Source organism: Trichechus manatus, unplaced genomic scaffold (assembly GCF_000243295.1).
Source record: "Trichechus manatus latirostris isolate Lorelei unplaced genomic scaffold, TriManLat1.0 scaffold00123, whole genome shotgun sequence".
Taxonomy (NCBI): domain Eukaryota; kingdom Metazoa; phylum Chordata; class Mammalia; order Sirenia; family Trichechidae; genus Trichechus; species Trichechus manatus.
Window position 1 is genome coordinate 1,611,613 of NW_004444059.1, and position 25,803 is coordinate 1,637,415.

The window sequence follows — 25,803 nt, forward strand, 5'->3', positions numbered from 1 at the left end:
CAGGTTTAGAAGACACAAACTGTGGTTTTGTGGCCTGTGAGAGCCTAGGAGACCTTACTATCCCAGCTGTGTCATGAGGTAATTGTTCCTTCTCTGGACCTAGGTTTCCTCAGGTACAAAATGAGGATATCAGACCAGATGGTGATTTAAGGTTCCTTGTCACTGGAATTGATGGTTTTCTGGTGGTAGCTCCATCACGGGCTTACACCGACCTTCCGAAACCGTACCTCACACTGATGCAGTGCAGGAATGGGATTAGGATAGACTAGAACAGCACTGTATAGCTTGAAAGGAATCTTCTAGATCATCAAGCTTCTACTCTTTCTCAGCACAGAGAGGGGTGTGAGTTGTCCAGCATCACACAGTGAATTAGTGACAATGATAAAGGAGAGCTCAAGCTCAGCATTCTTCCTGGGGAAGATAAGAGGGCCAAAAGAATGTTTACTTTGACTGGGAGAGGGCATGGAGAAAAGAGCTAAAGAATGAGGCAAAAAAAAGTGTTTAGATAATGACAAAGGAGAAGGAGAGATGCATTGTCATTGGGGCTAAGAGAGAAGAGGATTTTTTAAAAATGGGAGTGGGCGGTACTGACAAGTGCTACAGACAAGGAGATGAGGATGGAAGAACACCACTGACCTTGGCAATGGTGGTTTTGGAAGAATGGGATCAGCAATAACAATAGAAGACACAGTGAGAATTCACCAAGTGCCAGGCTGGTCAGCAAGTGGTTAAGGAGTTGAGTGGGGAGGAAGTATGCCTGTAGGGAATAGGATGCAGACCTTCTGTTCAGAAGCATTGAAAATTCCTTATTGCATGGTGTTAAAAAATTACCGCCCCTGTCTCTCAAACACAGACCTCACCCTTTAGATAAGATCCCTTAGGCCTGAAGATTTTACAAGCAAACCTGTTATTCTATTTTGCTGCTATTCAAATAATTAGGGAGAATTTTGTAACTTTGTTGACATTTGAAATCATCATACCCTCTTCATTTCTGGAGAAGCTCAGACTCAGAGATGCTGTGATTTGCTCAGGGTCACACCACTAGTTAGGATGGACACAAGGAAAAACTCTTGAACCACTAAAGCTCTCCAACAATGGGAAGGGCTGCCTCGAAGGATCTCTGGGCCTTTTTTGGACTGGATCTCTATGGCCCTTCTATCCCTAAAATCCTTGATTCTAGAAAATATATGTTACAAGATGCAGACAGTGCCAGAAATGGGTAGTGTGTAGAATCTAATCCTGGCTGGTCCTAATACTCGTATTTTATTAAAGGACAGGATGAGCTGAGATCAAAGCTAAGACATTATAATCCAAACAAAAGAAAAGTAAACAATCCTGAATACTGAGAAGCAAAGCTCTGTTTTGAGCAGAAGTAAGAAGACACGGTGATTAAAAAAAAGCATGGAACTAAATGTTATGTGGAATTCTAAGTTCTTAGGTATATCATTTTGTTGGTAGGACTCTAATCACATATATTTTAAATACAGGAACAAAACTAATTTGTCCTTTGAACATTTGTCCCACTCAAAACTTTTATATAATTGTCCTTCCAAGTAATAATCTAGATTTATATAAGTGAGTTGGGTTATTCTCTAAGCTACTTAGTATTTTTTTTATCACATAGTTGTGAGAAAAGTGGAAACTCGTTGGAGAAATTAAGCAAAGATCATAGAGAGAAAAATTTTCCCTGGATTAGAATATTTTTTCCCTGTAATGAGGATACCAGGCCTGCTATTTTCTGTATGTTTATGATGATCTATTCTGTAGTTAACTGTGAGTTAAATTTCTTAAGGTTTATAATCTGAAAGAATGGCCTAGAACAGTTCCTTACTTTGGTCAATTTCTGCATTAATCCTCACTGTTTGACCGAGAGAGTTTTAAATGTATTCATTTTTAGCTTTAAATTCTTGAGTTATCTGTATAGAAAAACAATTTTTTTCTCCTGAACAAGCATTTTTTTTCTGAAATGTTGATCAGAAAGGATTTTGGAGAAAGTGTTGGGGGTGGAAACATAGAGGAGCAGGGAGACACACTGTCAGTATAAATTCTGGCAGGACCTTGGATGAGCCTGCAATGTCGTCAGCTTTTCCTTTGGCCGAAGTGCTGCCTGATTGTTGCTACCCTTCAGTGTCATGTGGTTTCCCAAGTCACCTGGTCCAAAACCAGGCTTATCAATAGAATCACAGGGGAAAAGTAAACAAAAAAGGATTTCCAGCTTCTACCTCCCCCTGCCCTGCCCTAACCATAGATCCCGATTCAGGAGGTTTGGTGTAAGACCTGCCAATCTATATTTTTAAAAAAGTTCACCAGGTAATTCTGATTCTGCCTTTTTTGATAAAAGACATCCTGAAATGAGACCATATCAAATTTTGTGTCGGAATACATTATTCTCACTTGCTAGGGATTTATTGATAAAAAGCAGAATCTTAGTCCTCTCTTTAAAAAAAAAAAAATTCTAATATAGTAGAAACACAAAAGAGTTTGTTTTTCTGAAACTGAATGAATCCTGTGAGTAAATTGTTGGCTGTAATTTATACTTTCCAAATTATGAAATGTGGGATAATTACTTTGAGATGACTAAGTCCCTGATTCCTTCATTTTTAAAACTGTTTTTAGTTTGCAAGCAGTGACAACAGATCGCGTATCTAACATTGAGCCCAGAGCTTTCGTATATGATTAGATCATAGTAAAGTGAGGACATGTTCAAAGAATGTTAGAGTGCAGATTTCATCCACAGAGAACTGAACTCTTGTGTTTTTCTAATATATTAGAATTTTTTTTTTAAGAGCAATAAGATTTCTTTTCACAGTTCTTCCATCTCTGTCTTCTTAAGAACGAGCCCCCACCCCATGTTTTTTTGATTATTATAATATGAAAGTTAGTGTGGAAAGATCATGATTAGTTTGCCCTTGCAAGTATTACTGCATAGTAATACATAAAAAGTAGAAGCAAAAACCCCTAAAATAACCTCTTGAATAATTTAGAGGACTGTTTAAGGGGCCATTGTTGCTGGGAGGGGGGCACCTTTGCTGGATCCTCAGTTTTCTATCGCCAACTAGTCTGTGATACAGGTTTCTGTGAAGACCAGAGTAAATTGAGTATGGAAGAACAGACATTTTGTAAATTGTAAAGTGTGATACATATATGCTATTTATGTTGTTTTTGTTGTGTGTTGCCGTCGAGTCTCTTCCAGCTCATGGCAAACCCACACGTGCATAGTAGAACTGCTCCAAAGGGTTTTCAAGACTGACCTTTTGGAAGCCTCCCTTCCAAGGGCCTCTAGGTGGGTGCGAGCCATTAACCTTTCAGCTAGAGTTGAGCACTTAACCGTTTGCACCACCCAGAGAGCCATGGTATTTATACCAAACCAAACCTATTGCCGTCGAGTGGATTCCAACTCATAGTGACCCTGTAGGACGGAGTAGAACTGCCCCATTGGGTTTCCAAGGCTGTAACTTTACAAAAGCAGACTGCCACATCTGTCTCCTGTGGAGTGGCTGGTGGGTTCAAACTGCCAACCTTCCGGTTAGCAGCTGAGTACTTAACTACTGTGCCACCAGGGCTCTTTATGGTATTTATACTGGCTTTAATTCAGTAAGGACCTTCTAACTGCCAGGCACGCTGTGAGAGATGGTGCTTATTCATGATCATTCCTCATCATGACAACCCTGAAAGATGGGAACTATTACTTCAGGCTCAAAAAGGGTAAATAATTTACTCAGGTGATCCAGTTCATAAACTTTTTATCATGATAATCATTTTAAAATATTTCAGCACGGTACTCTAATGTATGTTTGTAAATGTTAGAAATTACTTTGGAGCGCACAGGTCATAAGTTAACTTTCTATAAATAAAAGAGTGGAGTGAGGAGGAATGGAAGATTGGGGGTTATAAGTCTTTCAAACGTAATAGAAGTGAAAATGATTTTTTTCCCTATAAAACACAATGTGTCAAAAGTAGCAAAACTGGAAGTCTCTGTGACAAGGTATAGGTTTAAGAGACTAGGCCTTCTCTAGTCAACTGACTCCTTTTAGCTTGGTTGACCTTCACATGTTAGATTGCTTAGTATGCCAAACAAATATCTGCTTTATCATTATAAACTAGTATTTGAGGTATTTATATGAGTAAAGGACTATATTCAATATTCCTTTTATTAAAAATGACCCAGATTTATAGGTAAACAGTTCTATTTGAGAGGGTACCAAAGAATTTGTTTTAAAATTTCCAGAGAAGTGGTAGAAGCAATTCAAACCTCATGGAGATTTTTCAAACTAATTTTAAAATTAATTTCTCAAAATAATTTAAAAATTATTTCACAAGGTATCCACACTAGTTTACTGGTTAAACTTCTCTATAAGGTAATATGTCAACATAGTATCCAGTATCACATTCTCAGAGAATTTTGCAGTATCTATAGGCTCTAGTGTCATGGAGTCAAGTATCCCAGAATCACAGGATCAAGGTTGAAGCCTTTGGTGATGAATGGCCAGGAATAACCTACAGAAGATTATTGAGCATTGCTAGATATTGCGGAGGACATACATGATGTATAATAACTACCCTCTGCCCTTAACGGAGATTACAGTACAATCAAGAGAAGAAACAAAAAGCATAAAAGGATTCAAGAGTGATTAAGAGCTGATTTGTCTCCTAGTGACAATGACAAATGTTATTAGCTACTGTTGAGTTAGCCCCTGACTCATGGCAACTCCATGCACAAGAGAACAAAACCCTGCCTGGTTTGCGCCATCCACATGTTTGGTTTTGGATTGGACCATTGTGATCCGCAGGATTTTCGTTGGCTGATTTTTGAAAGTAGCTCACCTGACCTTTCTTCCTAGTCTCTTTTAGTCTGAAAGCTCCACTAAAACCTGTTCAGCATCACACCACATGCAAACCTCCAGAGACAGACGGGTGGTGGCTGCACATGAGGTGCCTTGACCATGAACCAAGCCCAGGTCTCCCACATGGAAGGTGAGAATTCTACCACTGTATCACCACTGTCCCCAACAATGAGTAATAGGAGGTGAGAAAAGAAATATAATTGGCACAGACCTTACTTGAACCAACTGGGCTAATGTGGCACACACTTGAACACTAGATAACCATCCCATAGATACTCTGAACTTAAGGGTTTGTCATGGATTAAATTGTGTCCCCTCAAAATATGTGTCAACTTGGCTAGGCCGTGATTCCCAGCATTGTGTGGTTGTCCACCATTTTGTGACCTCATGTGATTATCCTACTTCTTGTAAATTCTAACCTCTATGATGTTAATGAAGCAGTTATGTTAATGAGGCAGGACTCAATCTACAGGATTAGGTTGTATCTTGAGTCAATCTCTTTTGAAATATAAAAGAGAGAATCAAGCAAAGAGGAGAAGGACCTCATTACCACCAAGCAAGAAGAACTAGGAGTGGAGCGTGTCCTTTGGACTTGGGGTCCCTGCACTGAGAAGCTCCTAGACCCAAGAGAAGATTGATGACAAGGACCTTCCCCCCGAGCCAACAGAGAGAGAAAGCCATCCCCTGGAGCTGGTATCCTGAATTCAGACTTCTAGCCTCCTAAACTGTGAGAGAATAAACTTCCATTTGTTAAAGCCATCCACTTGTGGTATTTCTGTTATAGCAGCACTAGATAATTAAGACAGGATTGAATGTTAGGTTACGTAGCTGGGATCCTTACCTTCAGAAAGCTGATATTTTAGGGAAGTAGTACAAGCTCATTAATAGTGCTGTGAAATGAGTTATCGGGGGTTCTGTTTACAGTTCTGCAGCTGAGTCCCTTGGTTAAGTCCACTGCTCTACATCATCATCTTTCATCAACTGGCCTAGTGTTCTAAGTTTCCTAAAGCTTAATTCCTAGAAGATTCTTAATAGCCAAGCTTATTAGTTTTTCAGTTATCTATTGCTACATAACAAACCACCCCAAAAGGTAGTGGCTTAAAATAAGTACAAGTTATTATTTTTTATCACTCTGTGGGTTGATTGGATAGCTGTACTCCACATGGTGTTGGTTGGGATCACTCATAGGACTACATTTAGCGGGCAGCTGGGCTGGGATGGAAGCTCCAGGAAAGCCTTTCTCACATGTCTGGGGGTTTTGGCATCCCAGTTCTTGTGTTTTCTGTCACTACTTGGTATCTCATCCTCCACATGTCCTTCCTCTAGAGCAGGATAGCCTGATTTTCTCACAGGTTGGCAGCTGGATTCCAGAAGTGAAAGTAAACTAAAGAAATATTCATGTTAAAATTCTATAGTTGCACCTGAAAGAAAAGAAACAAATTTCCAAAGTAAAGGGAAAAAGAACCAAGTGTGCATGTTTCAAATGTAGAAGAAAAAAAGAATAAGAAAAGATAATAGAATAAAAGAAGGAAAAGGAAACAGGGAGGACAAACAGAAACGACACCCAAAAAAATTCTGTGCTGATATATTATAATTATTGTGATAAGATCTAGAAGAGAAAGAAAACCACAAGAACAACACCCGTTGCCATCAAGTTGATTTCAACTCAAGGTCACTCCCATGTGTTACAGAGTAGAACTGCTCCGTAGGGTTTTCTTGTGAGGATGGTGCAGGACTGGCCAGTGTTTTGTTCTGTTGTACGTAGGGTTGCTAAGAGTCAGAACCAACGCAACTGCACCTAACAACAACACCAACAATCTTTACGGAAGCAGATTGCCAGGCCTTTTTTCTGTGGTGCTGCTGGGTGGGTTCAAATTACCAACCTTTCAGTTAGTAATTGAGAGCAAACCATTTGTGCCACGTAGGGACAGAGGAGAAAGAGACCTTAAGATTTCACGCTGGTCCTCTGTCTACACACAGTCCCAAACCACATGCCCATCACAGTTAGGATGAAGCCTTCTAGATGTGTCTGAGCCATGTCATGAGGAATGAGAATAATGACAATAATAACATTTTTTTTTTTTTTTTATTGTGCTTTAGGCGAAAGTTTACAGCTCCAAGTTAATTTCTCATTCAAAAATTTATATTGTTTTGTGACATTGGTTACAACTCCCACAATGTGACAGCATGCTCCCCCTTTTCAACCCAGGGTTCCCTGTGTCCATTCATCCAGTTCCTGTCCCTTCCTGCCTTCTCATCCTTCTTTTGGACAGGAGCTGCCCGTTTGGTCTCATATGTTTGATTGAACTAAGAAACACGTTGCTCACGTATGTTATTTTTTGTTTTATAAGCCTGTCAAATCTTTGTCTGAAAAATGGGCTTCAGGAATGGCTTCAGTTCTGTATGTAATACAGAAAAAAATGACTATATGTATATGTGTAATAACATGCTAAGGGGCTAAAATCTTTCCTCATTTCTGTGAGAAAGTTATTATGATTAGCCCCATTTTACAGATGAAAAAACTGAGTACCTTGTCCAAGTTAAGGAGTCAGAATTTGAACACAATTCTGTCAGGATCGAGAACACAGTCCCTTAACTCATTCCTGGAGTTAAGGTCTGTATGTAACACACTATACTGTAAAATTTTATAGCTCCAAAAGAGGGCTTTGCTCATCATGTTCTTTTTGCCCTCCTTCCTCCTTCTGTCTGGCTGGAGGCTACCTTTCCTTCAGTTGCCTGGCTCCACTTTTAAGATTCTGCTCTGTGCCCACCCCCTGCCCAGCTCCAGTGGTCCTTCCTAACCCTGGGGTGACTCAGTGCCTTGGCCCTTAACCGTTTCTGGCTTTTATTGTTCTGCATCTCTGTACATTCCCCATTTTATTGAGCAGAGGAGTCTGTGGGTGGTGCAAACAGTTAAGCGCTCTACTACTATCCAAAAGGGCAGTTCGCACCCATCCAGAAGCCTTTTGGAAGAAAGGCATGGTGATCTGCTTCTGAAAGGTCACAGCCTACTTGATAGCAACTGTTGTTTTCTTACTGACCAACTCATTTTGGTCAACTACAAAAGAATATATCTTTTATCTCTTTACCCAGCACTTAACACACAGTAGGTGTTTGTGTGTCTTAGCTTTTCAATTATATTCATTTACTCATTCATTCAACAAATAGTATTGAACACCTAGTATGTGCCAGTACCTGTGCTGGACCTGGAGATACAATGACTCCCAAGCTGCTCCCAGATTTTGAAGAGAGACAGAGGTACAGTTTTATCATGAGGCAAGAGCCACGATATAGAAACGCCGAAAGACCAGGAGGTCAGGAAAAGACTTGGAAGAAATAATGCCTGAGTGGAGGCTTCAGGGAGGACTCTGTTTAGAATGGTCAGTTTGTTTTATACAACTAGCATGCAGACACACTAGAAGGCAAGGCTGCAAATGTACTCTGTGTCTGCATCTGTGGGGATTCAACTAAAGTGGCTGTCAGGAAGCAAGGGCAGCCGTGTAGCTACGGCCTCTCAGCCGCACAGGCCCTCCAATGGAACTGCCTTCTAATGAGCCCCTTCAGTAGTTGGGCGGGGTCCAACGTGAATCTTCCTCATTTCGAATTCCACTCTGAAAATGTAGCTTCGATGTATTTCTTTCTCATAGCTCTTCAAGGAGCAAAATACTAAATTGGCTGATGTAAATGCTTATAGCATATTTTTCTAGGCAAAAAATGAGTTAGAAATATTAGTTCTCCATGTAACAATGTGGACTTTAGACGATAATGATGAAATAATCCTACTTAATTCAGTTATCACTCTATAGACCAAGAAATATCTTAGAGCTAATGTTTATCCAAGCCTCACAGTAATTAAATTTACATTGCTAGCGCAGATATTGATTTGACTAAGCCAGTCTTATAAGAGGGAATGATTTAGATGGAAGGAGACAGAAAATGTGATTTTTTAGAGGGGAAAAAAAACCAAAAAAACCCACCAAACTGACCTACATTGCAGCAGTTCAGGCTGCTTATTGAGCTTTTGTGTGCATTTTTCCCCCAACTCTGCCTGGGTAAATACTTCTCCAAAGCATTCTTGGGTGAGCAACTTTTTCTCCAAGTCCAGACTTGTAGAGCAACTGCATGGTTTTAAAAACAGATCTATTTTTCATCTGTATTCCTTTTTCCAAAGAAAAGCAACTTGCCCGAGGTGAAACACAACGTAAGGTCTGTGATGTGAAAGCCTAAAAGAAGCTGTTTATTTTGTTAATTTGTTCTTGATTTTTTAATATTCACTTAATTACAACCTTAGGGAAGTCTTCAGCACTCAATCTGACTGACTTCAAATCAGTGCATGAAATAGCAAATATTTCCCCTACTCAGCCATTTATAATAACTTTGATTTTTTTCCTAAAACCCAGAGGCCCTGTAGTTCTTCATCCTGGGCCAAGTTTGTTAGGAGCTATTTGTGTTAATAAATCTTACGTGAGTAAGGACTCATTTAAAAAAGCATACCATTATTGTATATAATTTGTAACATAGGACCTTAATTAGCTACTGTATGTAGTGATTTGAATGACAAATATGTTATTACATTTTTTTCTTGTTTAATTGGTCAGCATTAAGCCTCTTAGGAATTTGACAGAGTACTTGAAAATGAAATCATATACAGCCCCGTACAGGGTTGAGATTTTCCCCTCAGGAACTAGATGCAGGTGGGCATTGCTCTTTGGGAATCTTCTAATGACAAGGCGATGGGGCGATGGCTAACTCCCCTGCTACTTGATGCTCAGGGTATTCTCTCATTCTGTTTCAGTCGTAAGTACTGCACACTCGGGAAGTGGGAGAGTCATCTTCCAGAAATCAAGCATCCTGTACTTACCTTGAATTTAGGGGTATTTGCCAGGATTCCTGCCAGGCAATGTTGCCTCTTCCCACAGGGTCTAAAGATTCAGAGGACATGGAGGTAGAGGCATTTATGGGAAGTTTTTGCTGGCTACATCTTTGTCTCCTCTACTTATTTCTAGAAAATGCTTGGAACACATCTTTATTATTTGCCAAGAAACCACCTTATAGATACTCAGCTATGGAAATTCATCCCTCAGCCCCACGCCACACTCTCTCTTAAAAGCATTTTTGAGTTCTTGTAAGTGCTAGGCAATGAGCATTTTACTATCTATGGGCATTCCCATGGAAAGTGTTTATGTTAGATCTAGAAACGCCTCTGGGTGGTTGCATAAACCTGCTTCTTTCTGTGGTCTTTTTCACTCAAATGGCGCTTCATCATTCTGATTGTTCAGGCCTAAAGTCTCGATGTCAGCTTTGACTCCTCTCTTGCTCTCACACCCTGTATCCAATCTGTCAGGGAACTCCTTTGGCTGTACCTTCAGAATGTATCTGGGATCTGCCCTCTTCTCGCCACCTGCAGCCCATCCCTCACCAAGCTGCCATCATCATCCCTCACTGGATTATTGCAGTCGCCTCCTCACTGGTCTCCCTGCCTCCAAGGAACCTTGCCCTCATAGGGTCTGTTCTCAGCACTGCAGCCAGTGTGACCCTTTTCAAGTGTAGGTCAGTTCCTGTCCTCCCTCTGCTCAGAACCCTGTGATTCAGTGTCTCTCAACCCTGGCTACTCACTGGGAGCATTTGTGCAGATTTCAAAAATATATCCATGCATGGGCCCACCTTTGGAGATTCTGATTGACTTGTTTTTAAATGTTCCACAAAACCAAAAAAAACCAGAAAACAAAAACTGTTGCCATCGAGTTGATTCTAACTCATGATGACCTAATGTATTACAGAGTAGAACTGCTCCATAGGGTGTTTTTGGCTGTAATCTTTACGGAAGCAGATCGCCAGGTATTTCTTCTGTGGTGCTCCTGGGTGGGTCCAAACCACCAACCTTTAAGTTAGCAGCTGATGGTTTATGCCACTCAGGGACCTAATGCTCCACAGGCGATTTTAATATGTAGCCAGCATTGCAGTGCGTGACTTCCATTTGACTCAGTGAGTTTGCGATGGTTTGCAACCCCTTATCCACCTACCCCCTGCTGTCTCCCACACTCTCTCTGCTCAGCTGCATAGGCTTCCTGAGTACATCAGCCACACGCCTGCTCAAGGGCTTTGTGCTGCTTTCTGCTCTCTCCTCCCAGAATACTCTTCCCTGATACCTTCCTTCAGGTCTTGGCTCCAATGCCAGCTTCTTACTGAGGCCTTCTCTGGCCAGATCCACCCGAAGCCCATGCTCCCTATCCCCCTTTCTTGTTTTATTTTTCACCACCTTATTTATCACCACCGGAAATCCTGTATATTTTACTTACTATGTAAGTTCCTTGAGGAACTTCTCTATTTTATTTCTGTATGTTTGCTTTTTGGTGTTTTATTTCCAGTGCAGAAAACAGAAACTGGCACAGCAAATAATAACTATTTATTGAATGAATGAAGCACACTCAGGAAGGAGCTGAAAGGCTGCCCGCTGTAAGGAACTCGGAGGTGAGGAAGGACAACAGGAGGCACGTACTGTTTGCAATACGATTGTATTTTCATGTGGCACTTTTTCTACTTTGCTCCACAGATTGGGATATCCTTCCTCCCCTGTCAAAAGAGCGCAAGAAGAGTGTTGCTATTTTCAGTGATGAATAAACTGTCAAAATACGTGTAAGTACCCATTTAGCATATATTTCCCACTTGCTTACGGCATCCATTTGGTATTTATGAAAAGGTGTCATGCTGACCACATGTGAAGCAGGAAGCCCAGTGTCAGTCTTCTCCCAGCATCTGCTAACAGAGTAATGCCAATAGCATCTGTCAAGGGCTTGAGAAGGAATTAGACTGGGCTTGAAAGGTCTCAGGCAGTTTGCCTGACACAAATTTAATAAACTGTCTCCTACCTTTGGAGTAGGTTGTTTATGAATCTAGTTCTGTCAAAAGGAATTCTGGCTGCCCTAGTGGTTAAACCGCATAGATACTGTGTTTACCTCAGTCACAAAGATGACTTCTGTGGAGGTGGTGTGGTCTGACAGACCAGTTAATGGTTCTCTTATCAATATGTGGAAACTTCCATAGCAACGTGTCTTCTGAATTAGTCCCCCATATGAGGAGGAACTTGCATTACCACAGAGAAAACCAGGCAAAAGAAGAAACCCGAGCGGGGTGAGGTGGGCAACACTTTACATCCTTCCATAACATGGGGATTGGCCACTCAGAATATCTGCCTACTCCCAGGGAGGTGTTGTGAGAGTCAAGTACAGGTAATGGATGTGAAGTGCTTGGGGGAACATTAGTTTCCTAGGGCTGCCCATAACAAAGTACTACACACTGGCTGGCTTAAAACAACAGGAATTTATTCTCTCACAGATCTGGAGGCTGGAAGTCCAAAATCAAGGACCACACACTCTATGAAGGTCTAGGAGAGGAATCCTTTCTTGCCTCTCTTCTAGCTTCTGGTGGTCCCAGTCATTCCTTGACTTGTGGCGGTATACGGGGGTAGTCCCGAACTTACGACAGGGTTCCACTCTCACGACTCCATCATAAATTGGTTCTGATGTTAAGTCGAATTCTTCTTTTTTTTTTTTAGTTTTCTTTATTCTTGCCTTTTATTATCAGTGTCTGATTTTTATTTGTCTTTGCGGGTTGGAAACATTACATATAAACTTACAGTTATGATGACATCAGCAAGTTACACACTGCAACATTGTATATAGTACATATTACTAACCATAAGATGTACAAAAAAAAAGGATGGTCTAAGATGTGGGTCATTGTAACTCAAATACATCTTAAGTCGGGGACTACCTGTAACTCCAGTCTCTGCATTCTGCCCTGTCTTCACATGGCAGTCTTCCCTTTGCATCTATGAACTGTGAAATGCAAGAGGATAATGATTGTCAAAGATAGCAGCTGGGTCAATTTCAGTGGATCATGGCTCATGGGTGGGTCACCACTGCTGAGTGACTCACTCACCTCCATCATTGTTTTCCAAAGCAGCTATTGATTCTCTTACCCACCTCGACCCTCTTTTCTTTCCCCTGAGAGTGAGTGGGATACTCAGCTCAAGAGAACAGAGGCCAGCACACCACTCTTAGTAGGTGGCTCCTCTTGGAATATTATGCTCTATGTTTTTGAAGTATTTTTTTTAGGTCTGTTCCCTTATATATTAATTTCAACTTAATTTCTGGCAGTTAACAATAAACCAATGAATAAGAAGTAATAATGAAGAAAGAATACCTAATATTAATCTAGGACTTACCATGTGCCAGCCACTGTTTTAAGTGCTTTACAGGAGCTCACTCATATAATCCTCACAACAGTGTATGAGTTAGAGATTACTATGACATCCATCTGGCCTACAAGGAAGCTGAAGCACAAGAGATTTAGAAATAGGTCACACAGCTGGTATGGCCGAGCCAGAATTCACGCATGTTATTTTATTTAGTGTAGACAACAACACACTGAAGTAAGTACTGTTGCCCCATTTCACAGATGAGAAAACTGAGAGAAATTAGTTACTCACCCAAGGCTACATGGCTAATAAGTAGGAAGAACCCAGATTTGTCTGGCTTCAAAGCCCTTGAAGGTTGGTTCAAAGCAATTGGTTTCTTGGGTAAGGCCCATTCTTTTCAATTTGTTATTAAGATTCTAGATTTTTTTTTTAGTTTGCATTTAAATTTTTTTTTTGTTTTACAGCACAAATTAGCTTTTCATTCACAAATTTTTATACACAAATTGTTTTGTGATATTGGCTGCAATCCCCCTCAATGTGTCAGCACTCTCCACCTTTCCCTTTCCACCCTGGGTTCTCTGTCCATTCGCCCGTTTTCCTGTCCCTTCGTGCCTGCTCATCTTTGCTTTTGGACAGGTGTTGCCCATTTGGTCTCGTATACTTGATTGAACTAAGAAGCACGTTCCTCACAGGTGTTATTGTTTGTTTTCTAGGCCTGTCTAACCTTTGGCTGAAAGGTGAGCTTCAGGAGTGGTTTCAGTTAAGATTCTAAATTTGGTATTTACATAACTTTGGCTGAAAGTAAGCATCCAGATATCATGAGTATTAGGCAAAGATCTTATAATCTTTAGCTTCTTTTAAAAAAAAAAAAATCCAATTCATCAAAATCAGAGTAGCAGCATATTGGAGCTACAAAGAGTGACTGCTGTAGGCCTTGGTGACTGAGTTCTGTGTGTTTGGCACAGTGCCAGGTTCTTGGCTTACATATTTGCAAAGAGGTACACTATCCCTGGGAGGTGGCATTAATAGACCCAGAAGTTATATAACATGGCTAGTGGGTAGCCGAGACCTGATCTGATCCCACACCCCTTGACTCCAAAGCCTGTGCTCTTTGCACAGCTACAGTTCTCTCTCTACCAGTGGTCAGTGCAAAGACCACATGCTGACGATACCTAGACAACTTAGCCACACTGTTTTTTAACTTTGTAATACAAGAATTAAGAATGCTTGTCATCGCATTGGGGAAGCTTTGAGCCTGAGCTCAAGGGCCAAATCCCTACCTGAGCTTGTCAGCTTCAGTCTACCACAGGCAGCAGACTGGTGCTCTGGTCCCCACCAGCCATCTCACGAAAGTACGCTACTATTGGCCACAGGGAAGGCCCTTCAAGACTGGGAATATGCATAATAAATCTATCATTTCTGATGGAAAAACAATTCTGAGAGCATATCGTACACATGCCAGGTCTAATAGCTCCTTGACATCTGTGCCAAAAAGCAGATAATGAAGCCACTTGGCCCACAGGTTCTTTGTTATGCTCAGGGGTGAATTAAGATTATTTTATTAATTGTTTTAGTGTTCCTCAAAAAGTTAAACATAGAATTACCATACGACCCAGCAATTCCACTCCTAGGTATATACCCAAAAGGCTTGAAAGCAGGGAAGCAAACAGATACTTGTACATCAGTGTTCATTATACCACTCTTCACAGTAGCCAAAAGATGGAAACAGTCCAACTGTCCATCAACAGATGAGTAGATACACAAAATGTGGTAAATACATACAATAGGATGTTACTCAGCCATAAAGAGAAATGAAGTTGTGATACATGCTACAACATGGATAAAACTTGAAAACTATGCTGAGTGAAATAAATCAGACACAAAAGGACAAATATTGTATGATCCCACTTATATGAAATTTCTAGAATAAGCAAATCTATAGACCAGAGTTTATTAGTGGTTATCAGGAGCAGGTGGGAGGTGGAAAGAAGGAGTTATTCCTTAGGGGGCACTGAGTTTCTGTTAAGGGTGATGGGAAAATTTGAAAACGGATAATGGTGATGTTTGCACAACATAGTAAACATAATATCACTGAATTGTACACATAAAAATGTTGAAATGGCAAGTATTTTGTTATATATATTTTTACTACAATAAAAATATTATTTTATGTATTGTTTCAAATGTTCACATTCAATTCACTTTCTGGCAACTTCCATAAAGTAATTACTGACAACTGGATAAAATTAACTGAATGCACCCAATAATAACGTTTCTGAAAATAAGAGCAGCATTATCATTTTGACAGGGATCATAGAATTTATGTTCATACTTATTATTCATGTTTATAGTCTTATGATTGTTTTTATTCTCATGGAAAAAATTCCACTGAATTTGGCAGCAAGTTTTAAGTCTGTTCTTTTTCATTTTCTCTCTTCCTCTTTCCATGTCTATTTTTTCTTCCTTTCTCTCTTTTTTATTAAATCACTGTTTACAATAATTTTAGCTCTTGTCTAGAAAAGCTTTAGTACTACTCTCTTAGACTAACATATCTTTACAGTCTCGCAGTTTAGAGTCTGCTAATATACACCACTTGATAGTCTGAAAACATATTATGCTTTGTCATTCAGATCTGTTTCTAATGTTAAGTTTAAATCATTTCTATCACCAGTCTTTCTTAAATTATATGTTCCAAATAGAGATCACCTTACTGTGCTACTCCTAAGGTTGCTGCCATTTCAATAAATGCTAGTCTAATGGAGCAGTGGGGGGATAATAACATCCAATGTAGTATAATTCCATTTCACACAGCCCTAAAATGTTATCTTCATTTTCTTTAAGTGTCATAAAATATCCCATAATATGGTCACAACTCACATTCAGAATCATGATAACTGAGACTTAATATGTGGCTGGGAAATAATTATGTAACCTTAAACTGGGTTTGCAAAATATGTATATCATTAGCACATTGTTACTCAGATATTTTTAAAAAATTTTTTGTGGCATGACACATTTGCTGACTTATTGACATAATGCATCACTGTGAAGTTCTATCATTTTTGTAGGTCTGGGAATTCAATCTAGATGCTTCAATTCTCAACCCATTTTTTAAAAAGCCTCTAAAAATAAACAGAAGATACATTACGCAATCTTCCCCTGTCTTCAAGTAGTTTAAAAAATTAAAAGTCACTGGTTTAATTGTTAGCCAACCACAGAATGGATAAGAAAACATGATCAATCCATATGCTATCTACAAGAGATATATATCTTAGGCCTAGGGACACAAACAGACGGAAAGTGAAAAGATGGAAAAGAATAGTCCATGCAAATAGTAACAAAAAGAGAGCAAGGATGGCTGTACTAATATCAGACAAAATAAACTTTAAGCCAAAACTATTATAAGACATGAAGAAGGATGTTATATATTGATAAAAGAAACAATCAAGAAAATATAACGATCATAAATATATATGCATCTAACATCAATGCACCAAAATACATAAAGCAAATACGGACAGAACTGAAAGGAGTAATTGACAACTCTGCAATAACAGTTGGAGATTTCAGTACACCACTATCAATACTGGATAGAACTTCCAGAAAGAAAATTAGTAAGGAAATAGCGGACTTGAACAGCACCATAAGTCAATTAGATCTAATAGACATATATAGAACTCTTCACCCAACATCAAAACAATACACAGTTTTCTCTAGTGCACATGGGACATTCTCCAGGATTGATCGTATGCTGGGTCACAAAACAAGTCTTGACAAGTTTAAGAGGATTAAAAGTATCTTTCTCCAACCACAAAGGAATAAAACTAGAAATTTTAATACAAAGAAAAATGGAAAATACATAAATACATGGAAACTAAATAACATTATTAAATAACCAATAGGTCAAGGAAGAAATCAAGAATGAAATAAAAAATACTTTGAGTTAAGCAAAAATGAAAACACAGCATACCAAAACCTGTATGATGCAGTGAACGCAATTACCAGAGGGAATTTTATAGCAATGAATGCCTACCCCAAAAAAGAATAAAGACTTCAAATCAATAGTCTAACTCTACAACTCGAGGAAAGCAAACTAGCCCAGAGCTACCAGCAAAGAGGAAATAATAAAGATCAGAGCAGAAATAAATGAAATAGAGACTAGAATAACAATTGAGAGAATCAACAAAACCAAAAGTTGATTCTTTGAAAAGATCAATAAAATTGACAAAACTTTACCTAGACTGACAAAAAAAGTGAGAAGATTCAAATAACCAAAATAAATTATATTGGAGACATTCCCACAGATGCAACAGAAATAAAAAGGATCATAACAGAATACTATGAAGAGCTGCACTCCAACAAACTTGATCACTTAGATGAAATCGTCAAATTTCTAGAAACACATAACCTACCTAAACTAACACAAAAAGGGTAGAAAATAACAGACCCATAATAATAAAAGAGGTTAAATCAGTAATCAAAAACTTCCCCTCTACAAAAAAAAAAAAAAAAAAAAAAAAAAAATCCCTGGATCAGATAGCTTCACTTTAGAATTTTATTAAACATTCACAGAACTGACGCCAATCCTGCTCAAACACTTCCAAAGTATAGAAGAGGAAGGAATACATCCTAAGTCATTCTATGAAGCCAGCATTACCCTGATACCAAAGTCAGACAAAGATATCACAAGAAAATAAAACTGAAGACCAAATGCCTCATGAAAATTTTTCAGCAAAATACTAGCGAACAGAATCCAACAACATGTTAAAAGAGTTATACATCATGACCAAGTGGGATTTATTTCAGGGATGCAAAGATGGTTCAAATTAGAAAATCAATGTAATATACCACATCTTAGTTATCTAGTGCTGCTACAACAGAAATACCACAAGTGGATGGCTTTAACAAATAGAAGTTTATTCTCTCACAGTGTAGTAGGCTAGAAGTCCGAATTCAGGGAGCCAGCTCCAGGGGAAGGCTTTCTCTCTATGCCAGCTCTGGAGAAAGGTCCTTGTCATCAACCTTCCCCTGGTCTAGCAGCTTCTCAGCACAGGAATCCCAGGTCCAAAGGACACGCTCTGCTGCTCCTGGCACTATTTTCATGGTGGTATGCGGTCCCCCTGTCTTTCTGCTCACTTCTCTCTTTTATATCTCAGAAGAGATTGACTCAAGATACAACCTAATCTTGTAGATTGAGTTCTGCCTCATTAACATAACTGCGTCTAATCCTGTCTCATTAACATCATAGAGGTAGAATTTACAACACATAGGAAAATCACATCAGATGACAAAATGGTGGACAATCACACAATATTGGGAATCATGGCTTAGCCAGGTTAACACACAGATTTTTGGGGGACACAATTCAATCCATAACACATCATATTAATAAAACAAAGAAAATGAACCACATGATCACCTCAATAGACACAGAAAAGGCATTTGATAAAATCCAACACCTTTTCCTGATAAAAACTCTCACCAAGATAGGAATAGAAGGGAAGTTCCTCAAGATGATCAAGGTCATCTATGAAAAGCCAACAGCCAACACAACACTCAATGGAGAAAGACTGAGAGCCTTTCTCTTGAGAACAGGAACACAAGATAAGGAAGCTCACTATCAACCACTTTTATTCAATATTGTACTGAAAGTCCTAGCCAGAACAATAAGGCAAGATGAAGAGATAAAAGGTATCCAAATTGGAAACACAGAAGTAAAACTATCTCTATTCGCAGATGACATGATCCTATGTACATAGAAAATCCCAAAGAATCCACAAGAAAGCTGCTAGAATTAATAGAAGAATTCAGCAAAATTGCAGAGTACAAGATCAACACACAAAAATCAGTTGAGTTTCTACACATCAGCAATAAGAAATCTGAAAAGGGAAATCAATTCCATTTACAATAGCATCTAAAACAATAATTTGATAATCAGGCATTTACATATTTAAACACAGTTCTAAACAACCATCACTTTCTCTGGAGACAAATTTTTTTTTGCACCATATTTTTCTTGTAAGTCATGGTACTCTTTTTCCTAAATTTTTTTTTTTTGTTTATTATTTATTGGTTAAGTTATCTTCCTGAGAATATTATCTTACTATAGCCTTAATATACACTTAAGAGTACCAGCTTTGGTCAAATATTATAGGTTTTCTTTTAAAAAATTCTTTTGATGTCAGTCTATATCTCAGTAGTTTCCACAGCAAGACATTAAAAGTGCAGCTCTTAAAATTATTTCTATTTTCCCCCTCAGCTCTTTTCCTTGCAGCACGTCTCCTCGCTTCTCTTTTGGCACTGAATTTGAGTTTTTGGTCTCTCTTTGAGGACTCTGCATATGACTGGTCACCTAATAAATAGTTCTTTCTTTTCTCATTTACCTTTTCTAAAGCTGTGTCAGTGTGAAGTAGGGAAATCAGATGCAGAAATGAATTTTGTCTTGCATAAAATACCTTTAATGGTACAACTCTTTATGATTGCATTCAAAATTCTTTTTTAATGGCCGCAGGCAAGTTCTCCTGCCTTAACAGTCACGATTCTTCTATCGAAACAACCCATTCCAATCTGGCCTATTCAGGGTCCTTAAAGAGGCACCTAGAATGTCCTCCCTAGTATTTCCCATTGACAATCTACTAGTCCTAAAAAGTCCAGCAAAAATCCCACCTTTACAAAGTCATCTTCACCCTCATTCATTTATTCACATATTAAGGCAACAGTTACTGAACATCTAAAGTCCCTGGGTTGCGCAAACAGTTTGGCTGTTAACTGAAAGGTTGGCTGTTCAAACCCATCCAGTGGCATTGCAAAAGAAACAAGTCTGCTTCCGTAAAGATTACAGGCAAGATAACTCTATGGAGAAGCTCTACTCTGTAACACATAGGGTCTCCTAAGTCACAAATCAAGAACAAAATCAACAACATTTACTGAGCAGCTACCAGCTCTGATTTAAGCCTTTCTTCAAAGGCCATTTTGAAGCATGAAAGGGACAGAATTCAATTTGCATTTGAAAAAGATCCTTCTGGTGGTAATTTCAAGAATGGGTTGGGCATTGAGAAGGAGACAGGAATGGAAGCAGGGAAATTAATTAGGAGATCTTTAGAATAGTAAGGTGAGGACAGAATGTTTGAGATACCAAAGAGGAAGAATTTTTAGGACTAAGCGATTGAAATTAGATGGACAAATCATTTCAGTCTAATGTAAGGGTAATAAAGATACGCACAAAGCATTATGGGGGAAATCATAAAGGATGCTGGTGGTGTGTCCAGAAAAGCTTTTTTAAGGATGTCACATCCCAAGACCAGCCTTGAAGAATGAATTTGAAAGGTGAACTGAGGAGGAGGAAGGGGATTCCAGTTGGAGTGCGTAGCACGGGTAAAGGCAGAGAAGCTAGAGAGAAGGTGGTGCATCCAGTGAACGGCAAGTAGTTTGGTTTTGCCAGAACATAGCCGAAGAAGAGTAGGAATAGGGGCTCTAAAGAGGGGAGGCCAGAAAGATAGGTGGAAGGCAGATTATAAAGGGTCTCGTGTGTCATCCCAAGGCATTTGAACATTATTCTGAAAGTTATGGGGACCGCTTGTGAAGGATTTTTTTTTTTTTAATTGTGCATTAGGAAAAAGTTTACAAAGAAAATTAGTTTCCCGCTCAATAGTGCGTACATAAAGTGTTTCATGACCTTGGTTTCATTCTCCACAATGTGTCAGCACTCTTTCCATTGCTGCTCTGGTTTCCCCGTTTCCTTTCATCCTGATTTTCTACCCCTTTCTGCCTTCTCATCTTTGCTTTTGGACAGATATTGCCCTTTTGATCTCGTATAATTTCTTGTTCTATGGAATACGTTCCTCTCAGATGTTATTGTTTGCACCTGTGAAGGATTTTAGCAACTGGAGTGTTATGAATAGACTTGTAATTTAGAAAGAGCTTTCTGACTGCAGTGAGGAGGAAGAGGCAGACTAGATGGGGCACTTTAAGAGTATCCAAGGAAGAAATGATGAAGGCCTAAATGAAGGTGTAGTGATGGAAATGGAGAAGAGAGTATATCTGAGAGATGCTAAGATTCTAGGATTGACAAGATTGGTACCTGATTAGATACAGGGAGGTGGAAGAGATCATTAAGGCTGACTTTCTGATTTACAGATTAGGCACTATAGGAAAGGTTGGCATGATCTTCCAAGATGGGGAATACGTCTGAGGGAGAAGAAAATGAGTTTCGTTTTGAACACGTTGAGTTTGAGTAACCTGTAGGGCATTAAAGACGAAATGTTCAGTACAAAGATTGATGATGCCTGGAGCTCAAAAGAAAGAGCTGATCCAGAGATTTAGATCTTGGTCATCAGCATTTAGTTAGTAGTTCAAGCCATGGGAGCAGATGAAATAAATCAGAGAATACGTGGTAAAAAAAGAGGATAGAACACTGGAGACAGCAATGTTCAAGTAGTTGGAATACAGGAGCCAGAAAAGGACGGACCAAAGACGTAGGAGCAAAACCGGAGGAGGAAGATAGGGTCACTGAAGTCAAACGAGGGTAAGGAGGAGGTGTCCAGCAAGGATAAATACTTCTGGGGGACCAAGGAAGGTAAAGCTTGGGAAATGTTCAATGGATTTAGAAACAGGTGATTGTGGCACAAGTATTTAAGTGGAGGAGGAAGACAGATGGCAGTGGGTTGAAGAATGCATGAGAAATAAGGAAGTACAGGCATTTCTTTCAAGAAGTTTGGACATGAAGGAAAGGCAGGCAAAAGATAGAGCCAGAACTATGCAGGGGGATACAGAACTAAGAAAGTACTCTTGAAATTCAGAAAGTTTGGGCATATCTAAATGTTGGGGTGGGAGAACTGGTAGAGGAGAGAATGAAGATTCAGCCAAGACAGGGCATAAAGAATGAAGCAAAGGCACCAAGAGAGCAGGAAGGAAGGCAATGGGTGCATGGGGGAGAGGTGGGAAAGACATGCTGCATCTCTTGCATTCAGAGAAGAGAAGGAGTAAAGAATGGTTGTGGACACAAATGGCATTTGGAGGATTGGGCAGGAAGTTGAGGGAATCTTTGAAATCTCAGTTTTCTCTATGAAACTGACAAGCTCGTTTGCTGAGAGTGAGGGGAAGTGATAGATTGGGGAGGAGCTTAAAGAAAGTGGAGATTTGAAATTGTTGTGGGGAATAAGAAAAAGTGATGATTAGGGAAATATAAAGGGCTTTCAGGTTGAAGACAACAACAAGTCCACATGTTTGTGTGATTCTTCCCCCCAGTGGTGCATGGCAGGCTAGGTGTAGGAGCAGAGAAAGTGAACCATTGGGTTGATCAATGTTTAGAGTTTCTCCAAGCTGGCGTGATGGAAGGACAAGTGGTCAAGGGAAAATTCAGGGTACCAGTTAGCCCACGAGCAATTGAGCTGATGGACCATTGAGAATCAGTGGGCTAGGGAAGAGAGTGAAGGCAGGAAGGGCATAACAGAGAAGTGGATATGAGATCTTAATGAGGCTGAAGGGCAGCTGTAGTTGGATGAAGGAAGTGGGTGCACTCTAGGTGAACGAAGTTGTGAAGAGAGTGGCTGTTGGAAGTTTATGATTTTTGAAGAATAGAAGCTCTAGGGGATGACAAGCTCTAGGAATGTGGCCAAATGGAAATAAAGGAAATGAAGTTAAGACGTTTAATGAGGGTAAGAGGAATTGTGAGACTAAGGCATTTGAAGGGTCATCCATATGGACATAAAATCACCTAGGAATATGGCAGGACTGGAGATGAAGAGGATGTATGAGTCAGGAAAAGCACTGCTTGCTGCTGTAACAAGAACCCCAAAATGTCAGTTGCTTACCACTGTTTACCATTCATGACACAGTCGAATTCAGGTCAGGCAGCTCCTGGAAACTGTCCTGCAAGCAGAGACTCAGGGATTGGGGCGCCTTCTGTGTGTGGCTCTGCCATCTTGGGGACATTCATTTCTAACTAGTATACTCTGATGCAAAAAATAGGAAAGCTAGCACAAAAAAGAGACTACAATCTCACTTGTGAATATGGTTGCAAACATTTAAATAAAATGCCAGCAGTATTAAAAGAAGAACATAGTCATGGCCCAGTAGAGTTTATTTTAGGAGTGAAAGAAAGAGGTTGTGCCGATGTGGACCTGGCTGAAATGAACAGAATGGAAACATTTGCTTTGTTCAACCTTCTGCAGCTTACCCAAACATTCATATATCATAAACTCAGAAATATTGGTGCTTCACTTCAACAATCAGCAATGATATAAATCTGTAAAGACACACTATAAATTGAAATACACCGTATGAGTGAGGAATTTTCAAGCACACAGGGCCCCATGCTGGAGACAGGAAGTTTAAGACATTGTTTCTCTTCTTCAGGTTCTTACAATCTGGTTGGGAGAGATTAACTCTGAAAGATGCACACAACATTAAGTGGTAAGGCCACACAGAGGTACTGAGAAGGATCACAGAGTTGAGAGGAAGAAAAGATAATCTCCAGGCATTTTCTATTCAGAGAAACCAGATCATTCACTTTCACCATGGGCACAGGAAGACTGCCTTTCCTGGCCCTCACTGCATCTAGGAAGAGCCAAGGGACTAAGTTCAGGCCCCTGGAAATTGGCGGAAGTGACGCATGCCACCTCCAGTCTTGGCTTCTTAAATATTCCACTGGTTCTTTCACATTCTCTCTCTCCCTTATTCATACAAAGGATAAGCAAATGTTCAACGTTATGAAAAAAAGAAGCCAGATTGTTCTCCAGTCTCTTGTTTTCTTAATTTATTCATTTATGTAAACAATATTAATTATGTACTTATTATATGCTGGGAGTCCCTGGGTGATGCAAATGGATAATGGACTCGACTGCTAGCCAAAATGTTGGAGGTTGGAGACCACCCAGAGGCACTTTGGAAGAAAGGCTTCGCGATCTACTTCTGAAAGTCAGCCATTGAAAACCCCGTGAAACACAGTTCTACTGTGATACACATAGGGTCACCATCAGTCAGAATCGACTCAACAGCAACTGGTTATTACATGCCAGGCACTTTGCCCTCATGGAGCTTACAGTCTAGCTGACTGGCAAACTCTAGAAATTTATCTGTTTTATTATTTCAAAAAAACAGCTCTTGAATTTATTAATCCAACCTATTTTTAGTTTTCTAATTCATTAATGGAGTCCCTGGGTGGTGTAAAATGTTAAGTGTGCAGCTATTAACTAAAATGTTGGCAGCGCAAATCCATCCAGAGCTGCTTTGGAAGAAAGGCCTGTGATCTGCTTCTGAAAGGTCGCAGGTTTGAAAACCCTATGGAGCACAGTTCTGTTCTGAAACACGTGGGGCTGCCATGAGTCGGAATCAATTTGATGGCAATTGGAAGAAATTCATTGATATCTGCCATTAGCCTTACTGTTTCCTTGTTTCTCCCTTCCTTAACTTTTTGTGGTTGTTTTTTTAAAATTCCATACATTGGCTTGTTTTTCATCCTTTGTTTAATAATGACAGTATTTAAAGGTACAGTGAAATCACTTCATGTATACACTTAAAGTTCACTAAGTTAACTAAATACACTTGAATGAACATTCTTCAGCATTGTCAGTAGTATGACCTGCATAGTGGATGCAGTCAAGTCAGAAGACTATCTGCAGGGGATCCAAAATCCATGGTAAGAACCTGAGAATGGTTTTAAAGGTTTCTCAAGCATGGACAAAGAAATGAAATGCATTATTCGTTCACAAAAATCAGTACACTTACTCTATGGGTGATTTAAGTTCTTTTTAAGATAACCTTTACTATCTGTAATTTGTAAGCCAAACTTCAATGTAAAATATGTCTCAAAATTATTTATTTGCTTATAGCTATTATTCTATGTCCTGTGTTTTTAGGTGTAACATTCTTATCGTCGTTATCATTAGTCTAAATATTGCATATGATGGAATATCTTAAGAGTAGAGTCAATATGACAAGAGTTGATATGAAATATCACCTCACCTGATATCTTGTTCCAGAAAAATCCCAGGTTCTAGGAAGTGTTAAACATTCCTCTGGGCTTCTTAAAATATATAACTGATCACAGACACACACACATACACATTTACAAATTGTCACACTCTTTACTGGTCTGCTGTAGGCATTCTAGAACGTGCATCAACTTGAGGGCAACTAACAGTAGTAGTGGAGTGTGGGAGGTGGTTCCATAGCCCGTGTGACTTTACGGTGTAATGGTTGACAGTACCACAAGAGGGCAGCAGCCCCTCTTTACTGCTCTGAAAACCTGCTTTGTGGACACTTCTTAGGTGGAAAGGACACCTGCTGAATCTCTTGACTCATCCGAAGTTCATTAAAAGGGTATTTTCCTGGTATTCTGTAAGATTCCTCAGATTTCACCTTGACTTTACTTACTTAAGTGGCTGAGAAAGCGGGAAAGGAAGAGGTCAGACTTGGGTAGTGCCAGAATCTCACCCACCCCTATACCCCCAGGTACAGATGGCAATGTAGAAAGTGTCTATGTCTTGAGCCCCCTAGCCCAATCAGTTTTCAAGAAAGCAATCAGTTTATTTCCCTTAACATTTAGAACTAATCACTTCCTGTGGCACAATCTCGTGATTTAAAAATAGCTAATACTGATAGAGCAATTACTTTGTACCAGGCCCTTTTCTTGATGCTTTACACAAGGTAGGCATGATAATTGTCTTTATAGATGAGGAAACGAGCACAAAGAAGTTAGGTAATTTACCCAAGGTTGCCCATCTGTTAAATGGTAGAGCCAAACTAGGAAGCCCTGCA